The sequence below is a fragment of the Otolemur garnettii genome, unplaced genomic scaffold (assembly GCF_000181295.1).
Source record: "Otolemur garnettii isolate 467f Iridium unplaced genomic scaffold, OtoGar3 scaffold00056, whole genome shotgun sequence".
NCBI classification, from domain to species: domain Eukaryota; kingdom Metazoa; phylum Chordata; class Mammalia; order Primates; family Galagidae; genus Otolemur; species Otolemur garnettii.
In genome coordinates this window covers 2,898,871-2,905,545 of record NW_003852451.1, presented here as the reverse complement: position 1 = coordinate 2,905,545, position 6,675 = coordinate 2,898,871, and the positions used below count along the sequence as shown (strand labels likewise).

The following is a 6,675-nucleotide window of genomic DNA, read 5'->3' as shown; positions in this document are numbered from 1 at the left end:
AAAGGAAAAGTCTTTATAAGTTTAACCTTTTATGTAAATACTAAGTATCTTCCATCAGTATAGTCCTCACACATGCTGGACATGGAGCCTGCTGGGACTCCCATATTCCCGTCACAGTTTACAGACATACACACGAATACACACGTCCACACATGTCAACAACTTCAATGGACATCCAAAGACGTGTTCAGTCAAAGCCAGGACAATTCACTCCTCTTTTCCTTTTCCCCAGCTAAATAAAGGAGGATGTGTCTACTAAGGTCAATGAGAAAACCAAAATCATCCAAGCACGCTCTGTGACCCATTGGCTATCCTCCCCTGATGCCCACAAGGAATCTTCTGAAGACAAACTATTGATAAGACAGGAGTTCTTAAAACATGGCAAGCAAGAAATGTGGGCACAGGGCCTGAAATGAACAGCAACCAGCTGTGGCCCGGGACCATACACACCCAGATGGAGATCGGCAGTAGAAGGCTAAGCCTAGGGCAGTGGGCTTCAGTTTTTATGTTCACTCCTCTCCAGGCAGCCTACGTGCCTATCAGCTACTCAAAACCTTAGGTCAAACCAACATGCTGACAAGTGGTCTGACTACCACTGAAATGTAACTTCCAACAGCCTTAATTTAACACATGCCATCATGTGCTCTCAATGACTGTGATGAGCAAACACGTGGGCCTTCCAGGTTGTTGCAACTTAAAAGAAGACCCTTTAGTATTCAGAGTCAATAAGACTGATGGATATACCATAGACTTCACTCTGTTCCTCAGTGTGCATACTGTCAAATCTGGCTTAGAGGCCCAGAGGTAAAAACAAACAAAAAAATAACAGTAATATTAAGCTTGAGAGATAGAGGAAACGCAGTTTCTTAAGTATGGGTGTGGGGCATGCGTCGTAACCAGCTGTTTAACACCAGTGTCCACTTGGCCTCTCCATCTCCCATTGTCAAAGCGAGCTCTGTCACATGTTCCTGTGGCGGACACCACAGCAGGTGCCGTATGCACACAGATGCACTTCCACAACTTTAGACGGGGCCAGCGCTCCCACTTCCCAGAGAAATAATTCATAACAATGTAGCAGTTAAATGTTCACACCCTTAATGGTTTCTGCAGATACATATTTCTATTTGCCAAATACAAAGCATACAGTAAAATCTTCAGACATTTTTAAACTCTAAAAGAAGAAGTAATTTGTATAATAAATCATTTCAAAATTATGATAACCTCTGAATAATACGAATATAGGTATTGCCTATTCTAACTTGTAAAATATTCTCTACAGATTCCTATTACCTGGAGGATGGAGAAATGATTTGCTCCTGGTAGTACAGACCCTCCATAGCTTAACTTCTTTTTAAAATTCTAACACTAAATATTTCCACAAAAATAATGAAAAATGTTTGCTAAATTACAATTCTTATTTCTTCTTTATAACTGGCAGCTATGTATTTTTTAATTATTAAAAACATTGCAAACTTTTTCCAAGTTATTATTATTATTATTTGCCATAATAATGACTTCTGTTTCCCTAGACGGCATCAGTTCTTAGTTGGAAGAACATGGGAGGTACTTTGACAGAGCTCTCTGAGGTTAGAGTTACACGCTGCGTGGAGAACGGATAAACTCGCCAGGCAGTCCTGGTGACATCAAGTTATTCCCCCCCAATATGGAAAAATCCCAACCAAACAAAAAAAAAGACATTGCCAATATTTAAACTCCTTAGTAAACACCACCATTTCTTCAGTAAAATTAACTTAAGAAATGCCATGACTTTGGGGTGGCGTCTATGGCTCAAAGGGGTAGGGTGCTGGCCCCATATGCTGGAGGTGGTGGGTTCAAACCCAGCCCCAGCCAAAAACTGCAAAAGAAAGAAAAAGAAAAAAAAGAAAAAAGAAATGGCCTGACTTTTGCTCTGAAGTCATAATTAAGCAAATAAAGTCAAAACATGGGCAGTCACTAAAATACCACCTCTCTCGAGGTCAGCAGCAGCACTGTTCTCAGAGTTCACTGTCCAGGGGTAACCAAAACCAGGGCTTTGATTTAAAACGCACCAAATCCATGCAAAATGTTTTGAGTGCACACAGAGATTCATGTTTTCTGTGCAGGGAGGACTTTTGTGACTTTGTGTTTCTTGTGACGTCAAAGGAGAAGAGCCATTGATCCCATTTTGGAGACAGGAGCTCATGTCTCCTGAGGCTCTACTCGCATCAGCACCTGACCCAAACCCAGGCCACAAGGTGGGGCTGCAAAAAGGACACCAGCCATACAAACAGCTCCCCTCCCTACCTGCCGAGTCAGATTACCCGCCTACATGTCTTTCCACCAAATTTCCCACAGTTTAACCAACAACAAAACATCCCCATCTGGTTCATTTTTCCTTTGTATTTTATCTACAGCCCATAAAAAGCTTGACTAGTTCATGTGGGCCTACTTTTAACCAAATCCAGAGTGCTTTGAGTGAAATAAAAGGTGTCTGCCTGGGTTTCTTTTATGTGGAAATCAGATACCCAAGTATCACTTTGTTTCCTCAGGAAATCTTCATCTCCACTTTTTCTTTGGTGTTACTGCAGGCAGAGAAGCACCCAACTGCTTCCAGCACCACGTCTCTCCTTGAAATCACGGCACATCGCACCCTTAGCATCAAGCCTCACCTCCAACTTCAGGAGGATGCAGAAGGCCCTGCCTGTGCAGGGGATGAAGATTCCACATGACGTGACCCTGAGCATCCCCGGATTGGAGCAGCATGGAGGAAGGAAAGGCCCCCCCTGCTGTCCCTCATCAACAGCAAACACTAGGGGAACAGCCCTGGCCCCTCCACCCTCCCCACGCAGGTGTCCTGCAGGCAGACAGGAGCACAGGCTGAGCCTCCGTGGCAGGCTTGTCCACACCAATGCACACAACAGCAGGCAGCCAGGGAGGGGACATGGCCAGCAGTCCCTGGTCCATGCCTCCTGGCCTCCTCCTGCCACCTCTCCCAAGCCTCCCCACCCTCCCGTCCTCCCTCTCAGCTTTAGGTCCATACAAATCTGGGTCTCCAACATCTGCCTCATTTGCTCATTTCTGACCCACTCCCAATTTTCGGAAGAAACAGACAATATCCCATTTAGGGGAGAGCCGTCTACTGGGTCGCCCTGCTCCAGCAGCTCTGAGGAAGCCTGGCTGGGCCATCCTGTGGACGGCTCTCAACTCCCAGACGCTCCCTGCCTGCCTGCTTCTCCTCTCTCCTCCCCCTCCCCGCCCCTACCTTGCTCCTCGCTGCTGTCCCCAAACCAGGCAGTGTGTTCCTCCTCTGGGAGCCGAGATCCGCCACCTCCTCCACCCTCGAGGGCTTTGCGTTTCTTCGACATCTCTGCCCAGGGCTGGGGCTTTGGGGGTTTTCTTACCCCACCCCCAACCCTCCCCCCTTGCAGAGGAGAGTGAAGGTGGGGTTAGGTGGCGACAAAAGGGGTGGGGAGAAGAAGCCAGAAAGGGAGGTGGAAAAAATTCTGCTTAAATTGGAAAAGGGACTAGGGGGCGGGGGGAGGGGGGTACAGGAAAGGCAGAGGAAGCAGGGGCTCAGCGCAGAAACCCCCTGGCCAGGTGCATCAGTGCAGCCCCACGTCTAGGAGCCTGTGTGATCGGGTTGCCTCTCTCTCTCCCTCTCTCTCTCTCCCTCTCCCTCTCTCTCTCTCTCTCCCTCTCCCTCTCTCTCTCTCCTTCCTCCTTCCTCTTTTCCTTCTACTAGGAGGGTAAGCTGAGAGGGGAGGAGAGACTGAAACCCAGAGGGAGAGGCTCCTTGGGCACCTCAGCTGGCTTCTTCCTAATCTCGGAGGGGTCTTGGTGGGATGCGTCTGTGAGGACTCCTGCCCTGCTTAGCTCTGAAGGAGTGGTGTCTTCTGGCTGGGGGAGGGGGAAGCCGTGTTTGCGGTGTTTGGTGGGGATTTGTTTTCAGGGAGTTGCAAGGGAAATTGGGTGGAATGAAGAAAACAAGGGGCTGCAGAATGCAGCTCAGCGATGCCTTCAGGTGCTAGGGACCCGGACCCCTCCTCCCTATGACATCATAGGGTCTTTAGCAAAAGGGGGGGGGGTCAGAGGACAATGTCGGCAGAGGAAGGACTGAAAAGAAGAGGGGGCCCTGTGCCCCCGAGAACAGAGGGAGGAAGTTACGGTGCACACCGGCCCTTCCCCAGGACGCCTTTGGAGGCACCTGCGGGTCTGGCGCGGCAGCCTCTGCGGTTTGCCGCTGGCGCGCAGCCCTCGCTGAGAACTTGGAGCTCAAAAACTCAGATCTAGCCTTAGCCCTGAAGCTGTCGCTTGGCACTGGGGTTGGCTGCAGTCTCTCTGCTCCGCTGCAAACCCTTGAGTTTTCTGGCTTTATAAACTCCAGTGTCTCTCTGGTTTCCACTCATCAGCCCTTCCCCGAAACTGTCATGTCCACAAACACCACATCTCTCACACACACAGGTACATTCATGTTCTTATTGCCAAAAAGAATGGAGGGAAATGATGAGAAGTTAAAAAACAAAGTAGGAAAAATGTTGGAATTAAGTTTTCCCAGACTGTCAAGGGTTAAGTAACCGGTAAAGGAACTGAAACTTACCCACCAAACTACACCGAAGCGCAAATCTGCTGCTTTCCGCTTCATCTCCAGTTCACAAATCAGGAGATGCAGAGGAGAACCGCAAAGAGCCGAGCGTCCGGGCTCCGCGGAGACCTGCGCCAAACAAGTTGCCGAGTGAGCCGGTGGCCCAAGTTCCGGACCTGTCCGCAAGGCTGCATCTGCTCCGTGCAGGGGGCACTTTCAAAAGGCGTCAGTCCCCCTGGGTTTCACGCTGATGGTTTCGCAAAAGGGGAGAGAACTCTAAAGGGGGTGTCACGTCCCTCTGTCCCTCGTTTCCATTTGGGAGTCTCTGGAAAGCTGCACTGAGCGCGCTCCAGGCGCCAGTGAAGACCGGTCCATTCAGCTCCAGCTCCCCGCGGCAGCAACTTTGGGTTCACACTCCTATGAGAGAGCGTGTGCGCGGTGTGTGTGTGCGGTGTGTGTGTGCGGTGTGTGTGCGCGGTGTGTGTGTGCGGTGTGTGTGTGCTGTGCGTGCGCGCCCGCGTATGTGTGTGTGTGTGTGTGTGCGTACACTTGACATTCGGAATGCATGTGCTCTCAGGAACGACTCTCCCTGGCTGCCTGGAACTTAGAGAGTTTCCCTTTAAGCCGGCGCTGCCTCTCGGACACCCCCCCGCGTCCAACAGGAGGCGATGACGTCTGTAGCCTCGTTGCCAGCGCCGTCCCCAGGCAGCCGCTGCCGTTCATTGACAGGAGCGGGTGCTCGGACGTCAGCAGCCGGACCTTTGGCAAGGCTGCTCAGTGGAGCCAGCTCCCACCCCCGCACCTGCCAGCCCGCCCCCGGGGGGGCGGTAATGAAATCAAAGCCATTGAGGGAGGGGGCCGGGGAGGTGCTGGGGCTACGGGAGGAGGTAACTCTGCTCTGCCCTCTTTGTCCTGCAGCGCTGGAGAATATAAATAGTGCAGTCTCCAGCCAGACTCGCCAGCCCTCTCGCAAGCCCCCGCAGCGCCCCCCTCCCCGCTCCCGCCCCTTGTCACGGCGTGTCGGGCTGCACTGCCGGGAGGGAGGCAGGGGGCGGGGAAACAGGGTGTGGAAACAGACGTTGATTCTCTTTCCTCTTCCCATTCACAGATTCGGCTGGAGTCTTAGGGCCTCGGCTCCCGAGTCGCAATGAATGGATGGATGCCGGCACCGGGACCACCAAGTCCGTTAGGGCGCCACGGCGCGGGGGGCGCTCCTTGCGTGCCAGGAAAGCCGCCTGGCCAGGGTGCGAGTGCGGGGACTCCAAACGACCACATTAAAGATGCCGAAGGCCTGACCTCTCCCTTCTCCCAAGACAGCGGAGGTCTTTCCTAAGCCTTATGACGTTGGAAAGGAATTTGCAGGCACTGAGAGTGCGGGTGGGGACTGGGACCAGAGCCAAACCGCAGCCTGCAGCCCACAGCCCGGAGGGTAGCGACAGGAAGGGCAGCAGCTGAAGCCAATGGTGTCGCCTCCCCCGGCGTACCCCTGGAGGCCCAGGACCAAGCATCCCACCTTCCTGAGCACCCAGGGGTGCGCTGCCTTGGGGGGAGCGCAGAGGGAGAGCGCGGGGGACTGCGGCGCTGTTTCCCACCCGAGCCCAGCTCGCCAGGAATCGTGGGTTTGCGCTCTGCAGCGCAGCTCGGCCGGATGGCGCGGCCCACGCAGGACTCGGGGAGAAGGCTGCGCAGCTCGGCTGGGCGCCGCTCCCGCGGCTCCAGCAAGAGCTCACAGGACTGAGTTCTGAGGCGCCAGGCTCCCCGCACGCTTTACTAATGCGTCCGCAGGCTTCATCCGCTAATGTCGCGGAAATGAACCCAAGAACATTTGCCACATCAAGACCTGCGCTCCGACTAGGGCAGGTGATGACAATCGCGCTGCCTGCCCTGCCTGGCTCAGCCTGTGTGAGAAGGTTGGAAGGAGGTGCCATTCCCTCGGCCTTTCCCGGATCCAGCCACTTGTGCTACAGCATGGAGGCCCCCGGGATTGCCTGGCTTCTACTGGGTCCTCCTCATCAAGGGGGGTGGGGGGCACACACACACAGAGACAATCATTTCTCCCGTGGAAAAAAACATAAAAACCTCTTGAATCCACTTTCTTCCTGTTCACCACCCAG

General features: G+C 53.0%; 1 pseudogene; it reads left to right on the top strand.

The window, feature by feature from the left end:
- Positions 1-5,229: 5,229 nt before the first annotated feature.
- Positions 5,230-5,856, top strand: LOC100963424 (annotated as a pseudogene).
- The last annotated feature ends 819 nt before the right edge of the window (positions 5,857-6,675 follow it).